We start from the raw sequence: 18,863 nt of genomic DNA on the forward strand, positions 1-18,863 counted from the left end.
TGTCCTTCTTGAAGAATGTCCAGCCTTCCTGGAATCCTTTGCCCTTCAGGACTGTCTTCCAAGGGACTCTGTCAACCAGGCTCCTAAACAGACCAAAGTCTGCCCCCCAGAAGTCCAAGGTGGCAGTTCTGCCGACCACCCTCCTTACTTCTTCAGGAATTGAAAACTCTATCATTTTGTGATCCTATGCCCAGACCAGCCTCCAACCATTATATCACCCAGAAGTCCTTCTCTGTTCATGTACAACAGGTCCAGCAGGGCACCTTCCCTAGTGGGCTCACTCACCAGCTGTGTCAGGAAGTTATCTTACACGCACTCCAGGAACCTCCTACACTCTTTCCTCTCTGCTGTACTGTATTTCCAGCAGACAACTGCTAAACTGAAGTCGTCGTCCCCCAAGAACTAGGGGACTAGATTATGAAAATTAACTTCCAAAAAATATGAAAAGATACCTGAATGAAAGTGAAATTAATGGTCATCCTGTCTGAGGGCAGAAGGTGAAGGATATGGAGTCTCAGTGCTGTGCTGTTGACTCATTTCCCACGTGTCCTGCAATCATGACAAGACATGACAGACAGAGAACAGGAATAGTCTTACTTCAGTTGTAAATACATCCAATTCTGAGTCCAGTCTAGAGTAAAGCTGTGCCCAGTAATTACAGTCTGTACCTTCTGTATCTAATCTGTAAAAGCCTGGTGTTGCAGTTTTGCTTGAATTTTCCTTCTGTGAAACCTACTCTTGCGTGTCTTTCTTCCTACTGGCAGAGTTTCAGGAGGAAAGACGATGACTCACAACAGAGTACAGTCTGCTAAAAGGTGAAGAACGTGGGTAAATACTCCCTGAAGCTGAGGAAGGAATCAAAAGTAGGTCTTCTACATCTGCAGTGAGTGCCCTAATTACAATTACATTGCAGGAATGGGGAACATGTGGGATCTTTCAATAATGCTGGGGTTTTTTTGTTGAACTCGGCTAGGTGGTTGCCAAGAGAAGCTCAAAATAAATCCCCTATACCAGATCCATTGGAGATTTCAGCATAGTATGTGGATCCCAGCTAGATTCAGACATTAAAGAAATACCAAACCACTTAATTCTTACTTCTGCTAAAATGATGGTACTTCTGTTTACGCAGGGAAGCATAACTCTAGAAATCAGGGGAATTTTACAAGTGAAAATGTTGGCATCCACAGACTTCCAAATAGGTTTTGACTCAGGAGCCTAAATTTCACCCAGGTGCACGACTGTAGTCAGCAAAAATCTTCCATGAACAGGGACAAAATGACTTGAACAAATTATCCCAGGAAGCCCTTATGGGAGCATGAGATAGGACCAAGTAATTCATTAACATCCTTACCAGTGGATTCTTTTTCCTCCATGCAACAAGAGGAAGCATTTGTAGATGGCTCCAGAGCCCTTTGCAGTTATCAGGTTGCATGTTTATGCAGCACTGGAAGATATGCAACTCAATGAAGCAGATTCTCAACTGCAAATGCATGTATTAGTCCAAGGAGAGGATGTTGGCTAATCAGAGAAGTAGTTAGAACTTCAAAGTCCCCTCTTTTTTTCCATGCTAAAACAGGTTAAACTGGCTGAAAGGTTTTTTGAAATTACATCTTCTGACAACGATTTGTAAACATTTATCGTAAAGTTTCTGAGCACAATGAAATCCATCCATGCCCTTGAGATGTTCCCCTGCTTTATGCTGAAGGAACACAAGAATTAGTAGAGGATCAGGCTATTTCTGCAACACATGCTTTGCGGATGCCACATAGTTCTTCCAAAGAAGAACCGAGAATCTGGTATTTTCTATCATTCACGAATATTCACTGCCAAAAATCTGGAGTAATTTATCTCAGTAGTCTCATCTCCATCTCATCTCCCCTCCCGTGATTAATCTCTCATTCCTCCTAAACTAATTGCTTGATTTTGGATGCAAATTTATCATAATTCCATTGCTCATAGCAAATCTGAACATAAGTGAACCTTGTCTGTCTTAATATCTCTGTCATGACAGAGGGAGAAAGGACGAGACAAGAGAAGTCTAGAGGGAAGTCCAAAAATGCATTGGGGAAAAATACAAGTGAAAAATCTTGAGTTCTCACTTAAAAAACAAATCAAAACAAAACAAAACCCCATGGTATTTATATTGGATCTGATCTTTTATTTAAAATAACAGACACAATCCAGAGTTCAACAGCAGACCTGGATCTAAATAGTGAAAAGCAATCTGTGTTATTCTGCTCTGTGGTTTTGGTTCAGGTTCAATGCCAGGTCTGAGAACTAATCTCATTAAGATGAGTGCAGCAGCTCATTCTACCAAAGATTTGCCCAAAATTTTCAAAGGCATTTGAGAACAATAGTAAATCCTTGGTATGGATTATTTGGCAGAACCACAGAGGAGGAATTTTCTGAGCTTGCATTCATGGATTCCTCAGGAAGAAGGACATGGCACTAGTTAATAACCTGTTGTGTTGTTTGTGTTGCCAGATTCAATCTTCTGTCCTGCTGGAACTCAAATATCATGCATAGAGTCTGGATTTCCCCATAGGAACCTTGACACTGACAGGTTCCAGTGTCGTATCTCTTGTTCTGAACTTACCCCTGCAACAGATGAACACCAAGCTAGATTACTTTTTTCTGTCATCCCCCCCATCAGTCTCTGAAGACTAGTCCACAACATAATGGACATTGTAATGGACATTATAGATTAAAAGAAAAAATGAATTAAATAAATTACTTCACATTTGTGTGAAGTTAGTGTTATAAATCACTACATTTCTGAAAAATATAATATACTTCACTCTTTCCTGCAAAATTTGAACAGTTTTACTGAGCAGCTTCATCATGTTCTCAGGTCAGCAGCAATCCCTGCATTTCTGCATTGGTATGAACATGAGGGCCTATTTCGCAGTGCTAAGGCACAATGAATATTATCATGTACTGAAAAATTGTGTTTCCCCCCACAAAATTTGCAATTTTGATGTATTGTAAATGGAAAAGGTGAAAAAACCTGAATGTACACAATGAGGAAATGGAGACACAGTAGGAGCCAGTAGAGAAAGCACTATCTTCAGCATGCTGATTTTTCAGCTGCTGCTGCTGGGTGCTCCACAGCAGAATGGGAATTGATGTGAGGACATGACGCACAGTCTGGCATGGCACAGAGGAAAGTACAGAAAAGCTTACCTGTCAGGTAATGAAAGCCTGCTGAGGTTACCTAAACCATTGCGGTATGAATTTGGTGAGGTTGTCCACTGCTCAAGAGCTCAGTCTCTGTGGAAGGACCAGTCTACGGCCTGCAAAACTGATTCCCTAGATTAACGGCATGAAGAAGGCAAACCAACTGCTGTGGATGTTGTGTGTGTGTTTGTACACATCGCTTCTCTCTACGCCTTCTCTGCAGTGTCAGCTTAACTGCAGAGGAGAGGTCTACTTTAAAATTAGGCCAGGGATCAAATGGAGTGTGGTTTGTAAAGGTGCCCAGGAAATATGCTATCTCAGCTCTGCTTAGTCCCTTACATTTCCCAGCGTTGGAGACTCTGGAGATTTTAATGTGAATCTTGCATTATGTCAGTGCAATCAAAATGAAATACTTTGGAAAGCTTCATTTTGTGAAAAATTCTGAGATTTGGATTTCTTTCAATTTGGAGTGATTCCATATGTTAAGTTCTTGGAATTTCCTGTAGGAAATACCATTTTTCAACCATCTCTACTCCAGAGGGTAAAACGAGGCTCACTGGCAGCAGTGCATGAAGGAGCCTCTGTGTCACCATCTTTGTTTTAGTTATTCTTCAGACAACTTGAAGTTTGCCAGGACTATAAGTAAGAAACCTCCTTGATGTCATATAAACCATGGACTTCCAGGTGTTGCGGCTTGCAGTCACTACCAATCTTTCCATTTCCAAAGGCAAGAGGCAATCTCTAGTCTACTTCAATCTATCTCATGTACAGCTCCACAAAATTCACAGAGATAAACCAGAAAAGGCTATATTTGTTATATTTTATTCCTTAAAAGCAGAGTAGTTGTTTTTCAGCTTGGTCAAACCCTAAAACATATTCACAGGTAAGCTGAAATTGTTCCAAGAATGCCAAGTAATCGCAAAGGTCATTTGATAGATTCATGAGCAGTTTCTAAGGCAAGTGAGAGAGTCTTTATTTAGGATTAACCTTACTCAGTCTGATGTTGGTGATATGTTGCATTCTTGAGGTCCTTTGGGATGAAGGCACTAAGCAACTGTAACAATTATATGCAGTATGGAAATATCTGCTTTACACATAGATTGGCAGATATTGTACTCTCATGCCTGAATATATTTATCCATACTGGTTCAGCTCATAACTTATTATGAGCATTTTTTATTCTTTCTTGCTAGCATATGTCTGCTTTTATCTCATCCATTACTGGCACATGTATCCTCACAACATAATACCACCGCGGCCATTTTAGTATAACAGATGGGCAAGAGGATTATTTGTCTTGATACTTCATTCAGAAACCGCGTTTTGTTTATATTTTGTATTGACATTAAAAAGCTTTTCAACCAATGGCGTTTTCTTCTGACTTGGTTTAATTTTATTTTATTTTTTACTGATCCAAAAAGACATACTCTTTTTTTTTTTTTTTCTACTTCAAGAACAGAATGATAGCACTGCCTGGGGGTTACCCATAGCAGTATGCTAACTTCTAACGCAAATCAAACACAAAGGCTGATGAAGAAGAGATGCAAAATTGCTACTGCACCATTGGAAATAAAACTTAAACATAAAATTCAAAGGCTGCATGTTTGATAATGCAAAGGAAAAAAATATTAGAAAAAAAAGCTGTAAGAAATAAACAAAACCAGAAAAAAAAAGAAGCAGATTCCACACAAATCAAAATAGATTTTGAGATTTTTATCAATCAGATACATTTTTTTTTGGCCATTTTTATGCTAAAATCTAACAGGCAGGCAAAGCAGGGAATAGTTTGTTGCTTTGACGAGGAAGGAACAATGTAAAGCGTGGAGCTTCTGACTGCATATAACTGTATGAGGTTTGTCTTTTTCTTCCTTTGGAGCACTGAGAGTTTATGCTTCAGGCATGGGTGATCTGATCACCAGGTAAATGTTCTTCATGGCGAATAGAGTTATTGTCCATCTGTACTGAAGGCAGGACCTTCCTTGGATTTACCTTGTTCGGGATTTCACACTTTTAACAATCACTGTATGACAATAAAGCTAGATTAGTGTGTTTAACGTGTATCTGGAGCAAGAAATTCATATTCCTAGAGCTTGCAATCCTCACTGAACACATAAATAAGGAAAGTTTTACTGTCCAAGTAATGGTATGGCTGGAATGTACCACTGGGGGATTGCTATCCCCTAGGTGAAACAACTGACAGTAATTGAAAAACCAAAATCTGGATTGAGATGCACAAGTTTAAAGTCAATATGTTGCAGAAACCTCCAATTTGGGGTTTAGATCAGTCAAATTTTCTACTTTCTGGATTGGGACTGAAGTTAGACGTTTTATTAGCTCTGATCCTAGAAGGTCGTTTATAGCAATTTCTATGTAAATACAACTAAAACCCCTTTTTGAGTTCATTCAGTTGATGAAAATCTTGAAACTGCATGGCTCAGCTAATCATTAGTGTGAAGTACATTATAAAATTATTGATGACTGGTATCAGTGACCATTAACAGCGAGATGGTAAATCTGGGTTCAGATGCCCATCAGGAGAATTTTAGGTAGGAACCTCTAGAAAAACTTAAAATGTCTACATGAACAATTTAATCCTACTTCTACAGGTCCATGGTGAGTTTCTCCATAAGATTATATATAAACTAAAACTGAAAACGGGCTAACCCATACCTTACATAGCATCATTTCTTTCTATTACATATGAGAGAGAGAGAGAATATGTTTGATTTTGTTCTGTTTTCTTATACAGGACAACTCAACCAGAGAGTAGAAAAAGCAAAGCACCTGCATTTATAAATTATACAGAGATTTTCTTTTGTGGAGAATTTCCAACATTCAGCTTACTGAGTTCTACTATATAAATATCTGGAATACACAGCAAATAAATTTTGTTAGCATAACATGATAAAGCAGTTAAGTAGGCTGCAATTTCATTTTCTTGATGACATCACTATAACAGATAATAAAAAAACCTCAACACTTTTACATTTTACCTCATTTCTTTCCTCTAGTTTTAGCTTTTTAGTGGACATCGAAACAAACATATGTGAACCTAAGTATTGGTACTACTAAACTTTTGAATGTTGCTATTCCCTCAAGATGCCAATTACTTCTAGAAAGTTTGGGTTATCTAAAAATGTTTCTGTTTGATTCATCTTCTCCTCCAACCTTTTCTGATTTTCTGGATTTCCTGGTTATTCAACTGAGCACAAATTGCTGTTCATACAGATGCACTGCCATGATTTCTGATTTGCAGGCTGTCACTCCCATTAATAACCTACTAGGCTGTCATGCTGTCATTCCTTGTTGCTGCAACGATTTGTTTCAAACATAGGGGCTGATTCATGAAGAATAAAAAAAGCAGTCGTCCTGTTTTACAGGAACCTCAAAATATTTATGCAGAAAATGTGTGAAAAGCACACACACCACTTTTATCCTGAAGAATGTGATTGCCAAATATCCAACTTGTTTTCCTGAGAGGAAAGAAAAAGAATATAGACTGGATTCTCTGCTCAATTTTTTCTATATGAAAACATAACGCTTTTAATAAAATCTTTCCCTTGGAAAATACCCCAAGTTCAGTTCCAGAACTATGATATGATAACTCCCCAGAATGATGCAATGGCTTAAAAACTGATACCAAAACTGATTTTAGGGATTATTTTTTTTTATTTATTTCTCACCCTGTCTTTCCCAGAAGTATTAATGACAACTATCTTAGCAACAAAAGACAAAAAAATGTCAGTGCCCTTCGGCCTTTTTGTTTTTCTTTCCTGATTCAGAGGTACTTGGCCAAAATTCTCTCTCAGTGATACTGGTGCAGCTTCATTGCCTCTTACAGACTTGTGCTTTTGGAAAAGAGAAAACAACGTGGCTGGCAGGATTAATTGTTCTACATTCATCCCTCTACACTGTTGGGCTACTGCATGACCCAGAAAGGTCAGATAATTTTGGGGATGGCCAAAACCTCGCTGATGAATAAACGAGCACACGCATCCTCACAAAGTAGAAAATGAATGAGGACTCAACCAAAACCTACAGAAGTTTTGACCCATCTGCAGGTGTCCAGGGATGGCCCCCTCCCCGCTGATTGGAGATAGACAGCTCGTTTGACAGGTGATGCTGGTGACCGTGGGAGAGCAGGGCAGGTCCCCTCCGCTGTGCCTGCTCCCCCAAGCACTTCCCGGCGCAGCGTGGGCATCATGCCGAGGATGTCTGGCTCAGTGGCAGCGGCCACCCTCTCAAAACACCTCGTCCCGGCGTTCACCATTCAGCTCACATACCCTCAGCGTTTCGAGGAGCTGGAACTGCCAGGATCTGAGCTCCTGCACTTTTTCCGCCGCCAAGGCCCAACAGTTGGCACATCTCCCAAAGAAACAGGCAGAAGGTTTCTGAAGAAGAAAAAGAAATAAAAGAACAACACAGGATGCTCATGTAAATCAAAACTGGGAGAGAAGGCAAATGAGAAGGCTGTTTGGATCTCTGCTGCAGTGCTGGCTCCTGGTTTGCCATTTTTCCTCTGTCACCCCCAAGCTGCTTCTCTCCAGCCCAGACCTGTGCTATTCGAGCAGTGTGAAAGTTTCTGTTCCCCTTCCCCTCCTCTCCCTGCACCACTCTCTGCCTGCTCCAAGTACTGCCTACAGATGGCTGCTAATGAGCGAACTACTTTAAAATACCTACTTAAAAATATTTAAATCATTAGGTTGACTTTGTACACTGTAATTTAAACCAATATTTTAAAGAGGCAGCCTCCCAATTACAGCGTTATTGTTATCTTCTGTAAGGTTTACACATTAACCCCCCTTGTCCCTGCCAAACAGTATCAGCAGCCAGTCCCAAACCTGTCAATGCCATAGTATTTTCTAAATTGATGTTTAATTAATGAAGTACCATAGCAACAGGTTCTCTCTCTCCTTTTTTAATTTGATCTCCATGGCATTATAGGAACCTAAAGCTTCCACTAGGCATATATTCCTACCATTTCCTTGTCGAAATGTATATTCATTTTAGACTTGTGGAGGCAATTACAGTAGCCACCAGTTGCCTACAGCAGCTAATCAAAGTGATAACCTGCAAGTTCTCAACTCCCCATGAGACAGCCCACTTGCCTCCAGCTGATGAATGCCAAAAGAGCAGCATGGGCCCACCAGTAATGACACCGTCATCTAAGAGAAGTTTTTAACTAGCCCATGGTTTTATAAAGACTCTATTAACATCTCATAAAAAGAGGTCTAGATAAAACATTCTAATAAGTTCTTTTTTTAAAGGGAAATACCAGCGCTGATGTAAATGTCCGTTGTAAAATATTAACCTGATATTTGCCTACTTGTAACCTTTGTGCTTCTCGTGTTGTGAGAAGTGATGAAGTCTTCCCTGAGTGTTTTCAAGCATGTGACTAACCTCTGACTAATATGCTATCATGTCCTTGCCCGTGTCCAGCCACACAGTCAAGCACGTGCTTCATCTTATACAAATGCGCAATTCCATCGATTTCAAAAGGATTCAGGGGCTTAAAGATAAATGTGTAGGAGCACCATAGAAAAATGGGCTATTATGCTACTGGAAAGTAGTATCCCAGATTGTTAGTTTATATACTAATTGGTGTTGCCTACAACTGCAATAAGCAAAGCAAATTTTAGAAGTAGAAGGAAATAGCATTTATAAATAGCTCACAATTATTTGCTAGCAGAAGGGTTTCACCACATTGGTAGGAAACCTTTAGGTTCTTCTGCATGACCAGTCCTTTGCTTTTGCTGGAATTTTATTATTTAGAACACAGGCATACTTGGCAACAATATGAACCTCTCCACAATCTGCCACCTTATTAGTGACAAAAGCAGCATGAAAGATACACGCAATATTTTTGCTTTATTCCATCAGTGGATTTCAGAGTTCAGTGTATAAAATTTGAAGTAAAGATAATTAAAAGATTTGAAGGCTGCTTCTCAGACCTCTACTTAATTCAATGTCATAGACTTTGCAACCAAAGAAAACCACAGCTTTGTAGTTTCATTAAGATTCTCTAAAAAACAAACAAAAAAACCCCATGGAACCCTTCCACCGAAATGTGAAAGCTACCCACATGAAGAAATTCTCTGCGGTTGTGCTGTTACTCTAATCTAGTTATTAAATCTGAGATTTCTCTTTAAGGCTTCCGGCCAGGTTTTGACATTAGATTTCGGGATATTCTAATTAGCTTCAGTCCCAAAGGAGGCGTTCCTGGCTTCTTCCCTGAGTAGTTGGGAGTCCTGGAGGACTCCAGGCTGCAGGCTGCAAGGAGAGCGAGTTAGGTTAGTACATTTCCTACTCGTGTCTCTCTCATCGTCCAGGGAATGGACTTTTGCTCTACCGTTTCCTAGTCTCATTAAAAAGTTGGTGAGTTTTAAAGGTTGCAGTTTCCATTTTTTAGGACTGTCACCACCTGCAGCGGCCATTTCGTGCTTTGAAAGACACACGTCATCATGCTATTATTATTACTTGCTTGCGCTAGCACTCAAAGGACCCGAACGAGGCCAGCCCGGTAGCTCAGAGTACTTCTCCACAATAGAGAAAGAGGTGATCACCACCTTGGGAGCTCAGGCGATACCCAGCTTCAAGATCACACCAATTCAGCCATGTAAGAAAAACCATTTTTTTCCCCGTAGCAAATGTGAGGGCGAATAGTTTATCTTAATTTGAAAAATCAATATTAAAATAAATCTTCCAGCATCTTTCTCTCCAAATAGCACCAAGACAGAGGGTGCTCCCCAGCTGCAGTGATGCCTGGCCGGGGCCAGCCTGTGTGCTCAGCCCTCTCCCAGCACCAAGGAGGCAAAAACAGTGGTGAGGAGACGAATGATGGGCTCAGGCTCTCCGTTCAGGGCATGCACTCATCCTCTGCAGCTGACTGGGGAAGTTGATGCCTGGCACCAGGGGCTGCTCTGCTCACTAAAACACTCCTGAAGAGGGCCATTTTGCGACAAAAGGAGTACACAACTTTAACATTTTAATGCTGACTATTTTAATCTTTTAAGACATTACAACAGACTGAAATAACTGAGAATAAGGGGCAGAAGGCAGGTATGGTAGATAAAATGAAACAACAAACCCTTCAATAAATAGATAGCAGACGTCTCATCCTCACAGGAGCAAATACATACTACACATGTACGCAGCTTTTCACCAGTGGCCCCCACTACACCAGCAATATCTGAAGCCCAGAAACTCTTTACCTGTCACGCTTTCATGAGTTTTGACTTTGTCTGGGGGCTCATGATAGGCCTGGCTACGAATTCATGTTTAACGAGAGAGCCATCTTGTGAGTGACCCCCACCTGACGAGATGATAAGCTGAAACTCTATCAATCTTTTAATTTCAGTAGAAGCTGCACACAGCTGTGCCAAGGCTTCCCTCAATTCATGTCTCCAAATTTCCCTGGCAGCTTGAAGAGATAAATGGTGGAAAGGAAGATTCAACCTCACCCATTTTCCCTGTTTTCCCAGTTTCCACCAGTGTCGAATACAGTCACAATGCAGTGGGAAAATCATATAGAAAGACACTGTTTTACTCAACAGTCCCACTTTCTGTTCATGACCACAGCCAGCACCAAGGAATTTCTGCAGATTTTGAAAGAAAAAGGACGTTTCTAAAATTTTTCATCCTCTCAGCATAACATGCTGTAGCTCACATATCAGGAGGACAGTCTGGCTAATTTGGGAACAGAAGCTTAGAATTGCCTGGAAAGTGGGATAGTATTTCCATGAAGATCTTGACATTTCTTTTTTGCATTTCAAATTTCAGCAACACAAATATACACTAAGACTCAGAACTGCAAACTTCAAAATGTTTTGATTTACCTTTCAAGGTAATGGTTAGCTGAATTCTAACTGCAGGACCAAACCCTCTTCTTATAAACGTTTTACATGAAATATAATAAGGTTGTATCTTTGGAGCTGTGAGAAAAATCTGGAGACACTTCAGAAATAAGAGAAACAGAATTTGCCCTGTATAATCTCTGCTACAAATAACGACCCCAAGTAAAGAATGTCTTTCCTTTCCAGGCCGACGGGCACACCTTTTGTAAACTGCATGCATTTGATCTAAGATGCTGAGAGACAATAACGAAAATCATTCTCATACTTATACTTCTGCAGGCACTTTTCAGAATCAAGTTTAATTTTTCTCACTTTAGAAAGTATGGATATTCAACCAAGTAAGATATTCAACCTCTGTATCTCAGATATCTATTGAAATCAGATGGTGCTCTTAAAATCTGATTTCATTTTCCTCCAAGAGCACGGAGAGATGACACCTAACGGATGATACTAGCTGTCAGCTTTATGCAATCATATCTGTAGACTTCAGACAATTATCTGTAGTCAATAGCTGTAGCATCATGGTAATAAAATTATAGTACTTACATATAATTACACTTACGCTCAAATATATCTAGTTCCATTCAGAGCATATATCAAGGGAGTAAATCTTGGTAAGTCAGTAATTCTCAATAGAGAGAAGTGAAGGTCAGATCCATGTTTTCCAAGAAATTTAGTTCAGAAAAAAACTTTGCTTTTCAGCTAACATGCTAATATTATCATCCTTTCAGATTTTAGAAGCAACCGTTCTGGGTAAAGCATTTGCAGAAGTACCCCTGCTAATCCTACACACATAACTCTTTATTTTTCTACTAAATAAAATTGTTACAATTATATGTATATGAATGAGCATAATGTAGTTTATCACATACTGATTCTATTACTTAAGGTCAGAAATTAGTGGATGCTCTTGGATTCACAATGGCTTGTAAGTCCACCAAGATAAATTTTCCACGTCAGTATAAAAACAGGCCTGTAATATATTTTTCATTTTGTGCTTTCCCCATTCAGTGTCAATATACTGCCTCTCCCTGCTCCTTTTCTGTTCTCTTTCTATTCTTTCATTTCCTGGTCTGCTGTTCACTCCAGCTTTCTCCTTTAATTTTCTTTCCTCCTACTATTTTTTGATTCTTAGAATTGATGTTGAAGATAGTATTCTGTGCAGAAAAGGTGTTTGTATCGGTGCAAAAAAGACTGTTCTATTACTTCTTCCCCCTCTGTATAAAGATACTGTAATAGCTTGGCTGTGTTACAGACCCTGATTTCAGTAGTTACAGGACTTTTCCCTACATAATGAAATCCTGAGTCCTAGTCACCCTGCTGTTAGGAAGGGGAAAAAAAGACTCTTAAAAAAATCCTAATATGCAGGTATCTGGGCAAGTTTCCCGCAGGTCACCACTGCTGTTTAAGTACATTAAAAAACAGGTCTGTGCAAGCAGTAACAGGTCAGAAATGAAGGGCATTATAAAAGGACTGACAGGATCAGTCCTTTTTCCTTTATGACTTACATGTGCAGGCTCTTGGCAAGAGTTTCTCCTATTTCTAGAAGCAGCAGCTTTCTCAAAAGGTGCAGTGTTTATGCTGAAGGTTCCAAATTTCTACAGTTTTCATTACAAAGAATAGTTTTTAACCATAAATTTTACACAGAAAGACGTAATTTTTCCTAGCCACCACTAACTGCAGCTGAGAAAATTGAAGTGGTGAACATTGACAGAGAAGCTGGTTTGGGTTATGCCTATGAAGAAGTCAGATCTGTTGTTCCTATAGGCCCTTCCAAGTCAGCTACCTTGCTCCTGTTGGCAGTACGAAGGCTTCTCGACTTCTCCTGTGGCTTTTGCAACTCACCCAGGGTTTGGTGCTGCAAATTTGGCAGTACCAGCAGAAGACAGGGCAACAAGAACTGCAGCCAGGGACCCTGCAGGTCCCACTGGGCTTAGGGAGAGGATGTTCTCATTTTAGCAATGATGAGGACAGATGACAAGGAGAGGCAGCTTACCTACAGCATGCTTCCAAAAGCCACAGACAGTGGGGGTTCCTTTTGCAAATTGTCCCGTTTCTCACTGAGAAAACTGACCCTGACCTGGCCCAGGGAGCGAGGGTGGCTCTGATTACCCCTTTGTCAGATCTCAGTTGAGTAACATCAAATCTACAGTATTTCTTGAAACTGCAACACAGTACTATCATCAAAGTGGGTTTAGGCATTTAAAGCCTACAAAATGGACACTTCGGGCAAAGATTTCCTTTTGGGAACATAGATCGTGTCCTGAAAGCCAAGGACAGTCAGAAGATGGTTCGCATCTGTTAGGAAATGGCCTATAATTCCTTAAGTGCTAGCTAAAGAAATAATGTACAGCCAGAGAAAAAACTAGAGCTGTCATTTACTGAAGGATCTGATTTATGAGGGATTTTTCATTTTCTTTTTTCTTTTCTCTCTTTTTTGCTAACTAGAGTTAAAAACAAGGTAATCACACCATAATTATAGCTTTGATCAGTTCTCTGCTGAAGACAAAAATGGTTCTATGTAGGTCACATGCTGATGCCTAAGTTTATAAAAACAGACTTATATCATGATAATATCAATATAAAATCATCTGTAGCATGCACACACAAAATCTAAAACTGCTTCAGGAATTGTCACTTATCACTTATTATATATTTCACTATAAACTGTTTATAAATTATGTTTATTGTCTTATAATTAGTAGTACTAACAGTGCATAATATCAATAAGGTCATTAAATATGTAAACAATAAATAATAGTGATATTAATGCCACTAAGCAGTAATGCTTGACAGCATCATGTATATTCAGTCAGCCTATGACTATATTTCTCGGCACTTCAACAGCCAGACATGGAACGGTGCCAGTCACTGGTTTAATGAACACCAAGACGAGTGCAGAAGTAGCAATGTCAGTTAGTAGTTGGTTTAAAAGAAAAAAGGAAAAGCTAACAAAAGAAGTGTATTCTAACTCTTGTGTAATTACAGGAGGTGATGTGGACCTTTTGTGTCTTTTTACCACTGCAGTTCTACATGCTGGTCCTCTGCTCCTGGGCAAGCAGTGAGACCAAGCTTTCCTCTTCTAATACCCAAACTGCTGGACTGAGCTAGTTTGCTGAGAGCTAGAGTGATAGATTTGACCTCTAGAATGTATAGGGATAAATCAAAGACAAACAATGAAGTACTAAAAGGTAAGCAGATGGTCCCCCTGACATTGGATGCTATAATTCCTAATTATTTTTTTTCCAAAGTTCCTTTGGAGAGGGGCAAGTTGGGGTTTTTGTTTGTTTTTCTAATAGGAGTTCTACACTCTGCACAGATTTGTTATCTGCTGAATTTGGCTGGCAATATTGGAATTACGGACTGAAGGAAAACAAATTATTTGCAAACCAATGGAAACCTCATAGAAGCATTGCATTAGGTGCTATATTGACTTTACCTCTTCAGGTAGAGAGAGGGTATAAAGATGCCTTTATACTTACGGATCAATATGAAGTGTTCCAGTTTCCTTGTCTCTCCATCTTAGAAGACTAGAAATCTGCTATAAAATGAAAATGGAAACCATTTGTTGAAGAAAGGGCAACATCACCTTTTTGCCATGACCAAGATGGCACACTGAGAGTGACTGTGGGTGCATTAACATTTGGCATGTGATTCTGAACTAAACTGGCTCTTTTAAAACTGCCTTGATTTGTCCATTTATTCCAGACCCAAAGAGCAGTGGGATTTTCTTTTTCCAGACTTTTCTTCCCACAGGTCCCGAATGAATGATTTTTGTCCTTCCAGTCCTCCCTGCTTCCTGTACTGGAAGCCTTCCCCTGTTATAGATCAGCTCCTCCATAAGAATTAGCCCCACGTTGAATGCCCAGAACTCCACCACCATGGCAGGTGCTAATTGGGTTTTTGGTCACTTGGAAATTAAAGTTCCCAACAATATGAGCTGCTGGGGAACTTCTAAGGCAAATCCAATAACATTTAACATTAATAACACTTTAACAACAAAGAAAAAACATTCTTTGCAAAAACACATACACTTCAGCTGTTCTGCACCCAGGCTACTTGTGACACTTTGCTGGACACAGCTAAACTCAATATAACAACATAAATGACATTCCAAAAAGTCTTCTGTGTCATTCTGCTCTGCTTAACAGAAATGGCAATTATATAAATTCCGGTCCATGATGATAGCAACAATGTCATATCTGAAAGGTTCAGCTAAGATTGTTTTCAGCTGTGTTACTACCCTGGGAAAAAAATCTATGCTACCTTGTCCTACAAAAGATACATGACCACACAGCATAGAAACTGCTACTCCAAGCTTGCCACCCCAAACTGTCAGCAAAGGCTTACTGCTGCCATGTGATTTGAGATCCACCATGAAGAGACAAATGGAGATGCCTGTGGACTACAAGCTGATCATTAGCTAGCAATGCACCCTTGCAGCAAAGAAGGCCAACAACATCCCAGGATGCATTAGGAGGATTGCTGCCAACAGGTCCAGGGTGGTTACCCTTCCCCTCTGCTCAACACTGGAGAGAGACATCTGGAGTGTTGTGTCTGGTTCTGGGATCCCTAGCACAAATGAGTCATGGAGATACTGGAACCAACCCAGTGAAGAGCCAATAGTTGATTAAGGGACTGGAGCACCTCTTATACAAGGAAAGGCTGAGAGAGATGGGATTCTTAATTCTGGAGAAGAGAAGGCTCGGGGGGATCTTATCAGTGTATATAAATACCTGATGGAAATGAATGAAGAAGAGGGAGCCAGACTGTCCTCAGTGGTGCCCAATGACAGGAAAAGAGGCAATGGGAACAAATTAAAATATCAGAAATTCAGTGTGAGCACAGGAAAACACTTTTTTTTTGCTGTTAGGATGGTAAAACTTTAGAAGAGTTTGCCTAGAGAGGTTGTGGAGTATCCATTCTTGAAGATATTCAAACCCTACTGGACAAGGTCCTAGGCAACTTGCCCTTGCTGTCCATGCTTGAAGAGGGGGTTGGACTAAATGATCTCAAGATGTCCCTTCCCATCTAAACAATTCTGTGATTCTATGAAATCCCTCAGGCTGAGGAAGAAATTACACTTGAGGGTGCATCTACACTGAGTGTGCAAGCTACTAGACACGCAACATTAAGTAAAATGCTATGCTGCTGTAAAACAGTATATATAGGCTGAAGAAGAAACACTTCCCAGCAGTCCATGCCTTAAAGTTTAAATATATTGGGTTCTTTACATTTTCTATTGCTTAACTTTCCCGTACAGCATAGCTGCTATTGTGGATCCCATTCTGAGGTCTTAGTCCTCTCCACTTGTTGTAGGAGGAAATCTGTGTGTCCTTCTCAATGCTATGGATCCTCTAGGCAGCCAGACCTCTGAATTATAGGATTTCAGTCTAGAAATTATTCACGCTGCTACAAAATGGACATATACATCTAGCTTTTTTTTTTGCTTCAACACACATGACCATAGCAGTAAGTCCTGATAATGCAGAATTCAGTCATGGCTCTAAGACAAGATGAAGACCAGCTAAGTCTTTCGCACCAAATACCTCATATTTTACTCATCAGTATGCAGCTGTTCTTGGTATCAAGAGCCAACCAGTGTAGCAAGAATCCTTCACGTGGTATGGAGTAACACTAGCAAGTAGACGGCACATCTGAGCTAGCTAAGACTATGGATGAAGCTTCAAATATTTGAGCTGGCTTGATCTGCTGATGAAAGACATCCTGAAATCAACTTTTCAATACAGAACACAGTTACAAGACCATTGCTCTGAAGACTGCCTAGAAGCACTGCAACCAAAATTGTTTAGGATTGTATTTCTGTTCTTCTCACTGCTGTGTATCAGGGTTGCAATGCAAGTAAGAACAGTTCTCAGATGCAATCCAAATATTGCCAAATCATTTCTGAAGATTTGACTTTATTAATGACTTAATTAAAATTTATCAACCCTAACCTTTTCCTTGAGACTGGATGTTCATTCCACACTTTTCTTTAAGAGTGCTTGTTCCTACATAAGGGTTATTTAACAAAAATAATTTATTACCCCATCCCAGAACCTTTTTGTTTCCATCTGAGGGTCATCATGTTACAACAGGTGAGCTCCAAGGTCCACTTTGTCCATGATTTAATTCTGAACAATAAACTTTGGCAGAGTTCAGAGGCAGTTTTAAGTCCCCGGAAAAGGTAATTTCATTTCTTTTAGATTAAACTTTTCAAGCACATTCTCTTTGTTTTCCTGTTCTCACAAGCTTTTCTGTACAAAACAGACATGAAATAACCTTCTTTCTTTTCCTTTCTCTTATTTTGTTGTTTCATCATTTTGCCCATATTCTGTTTCTCCGGTTGCAGTCTCATCTTTTCTGGCCCTCTCTGCTTGTCAGCCTCTCACTTTGAATTCAGAGACCTCCTCCATTCTCTCACTAGAAATATGAAGCTAGATGTTTAACATACGGATCTTTGAAAGTGCTGGGCACCCTCTAACAGACAGTGATAGATCTTCCCTAGTTTCTACTGGAGTTGAATTTCCTTGGCACCTTCTACTATCATGCCTGTATACTTAGGGCTTTTCCATTTTGGAGCTCAGCCTTCACTACCTTTCAACACTTCTCCTGTTTCTGAGCACTGTCTTTCATGCAGTTCCGATTGCTCTCTTTCAGTCTGCTTAAAACGCTATCTTTAGCTGTCTTCAATTTTAGCAGACTCCAATTTTGTTTGAAAAACTACATAAGACTTAAGCGGTCAAGCTATACATGAGTATAAACTTCAGAAAGGACAGTCGCATTTGATATTCCAGGCTGCAACTGGAATGGATCTCAGTTTCCGAGCGTGATGATTGCTTCCACCTAAGCAGGGGTAAAACAAAGAACAGACCTATGTGAATAGGAAGCATTCTGCCTTGTGTAGCAAAATCCTAATAATGCTGATAAGAACAGCATAGCTACATAGCTTGCTTTTTCATCCCAAATTGCCAGTCTGAAACCCCAAATGTTCTGATCTTGAATTCCATGCGCATTTCTAGAATAGTATCAGTATGAGAGGAGGGTCGTGGAAATAAGCTTTTTCCTTACCGCTGATCAATAGAGGGCATAATTAAGGACTGTAGGCCAAATCCTTAACCAAGGTAATTCACAGTGATTTACTCCACCTGCAAATCTGGCTCACCACACAGAATTGCTGTTGTTAAAATGTTAAATCACTCCCAACCAAGACAGGAAAAAACTGTATTCTGTGCTTACTTTCCCTTTTGTACTTTGAATTTTCCTTGATTTTAATGCCTATACCTCAGGAGACGGGGGCAACCATTTCCTGAAAGAAAGCAAAAGTTTATTTTAATACAGGGTCTGCTTGATCTCTCAAAACAGGTCAAAGTTGGGATAATTATGGGTATCTGACTGATGTTCAGATGCTTACATTCCCTGATGAATCCGTAGCTAGCTCTATGTGATGGAAATATCTCACATTATTCCTGTGTTTGCCAGCTTGCAGTGTCATTCCAGATGGCAAACACAAAAATAGCATGAAAAAATTCTTTCTGAAATTCAGGCTCTAAGAAGGTTTTGTTAATCCTACAGCAGATTTTCCAAGATGTTCAAACTGTCCATGCCTTCCTAACATAAAACACCTCAACAGGAGTATCTTGTAAAACCATTGTTACAGCAAATGTCAGGCCATCACTAATTTCATTACTGGCTACTTACTAAAATTATGTTTATTTCTTCATTGCTCCTCTAAGAAATCTACCTCTGTTACATTTTATTCTTTGCTTGATGTTACTTTCATTAGAGTAGGAGTATCTTCAGAGCAATAGAATTGTAAAGGTCTCAGTTGTT

Source organism: Charadrius vociferus, unplaced genomic scaffold, assembly GCF_000708025.1.
Source record: "Charadrius vociferus isolate BGI_N301 unplaced genomic scaffold, ASM70802v2 scaffold195, whole genome shotgun sequence".
NCBI lineage: Eukaryota > Metazoa > Chordata > Aves > Charadriiformes > Charadriidae > Charadrius > Charadrius vociferus.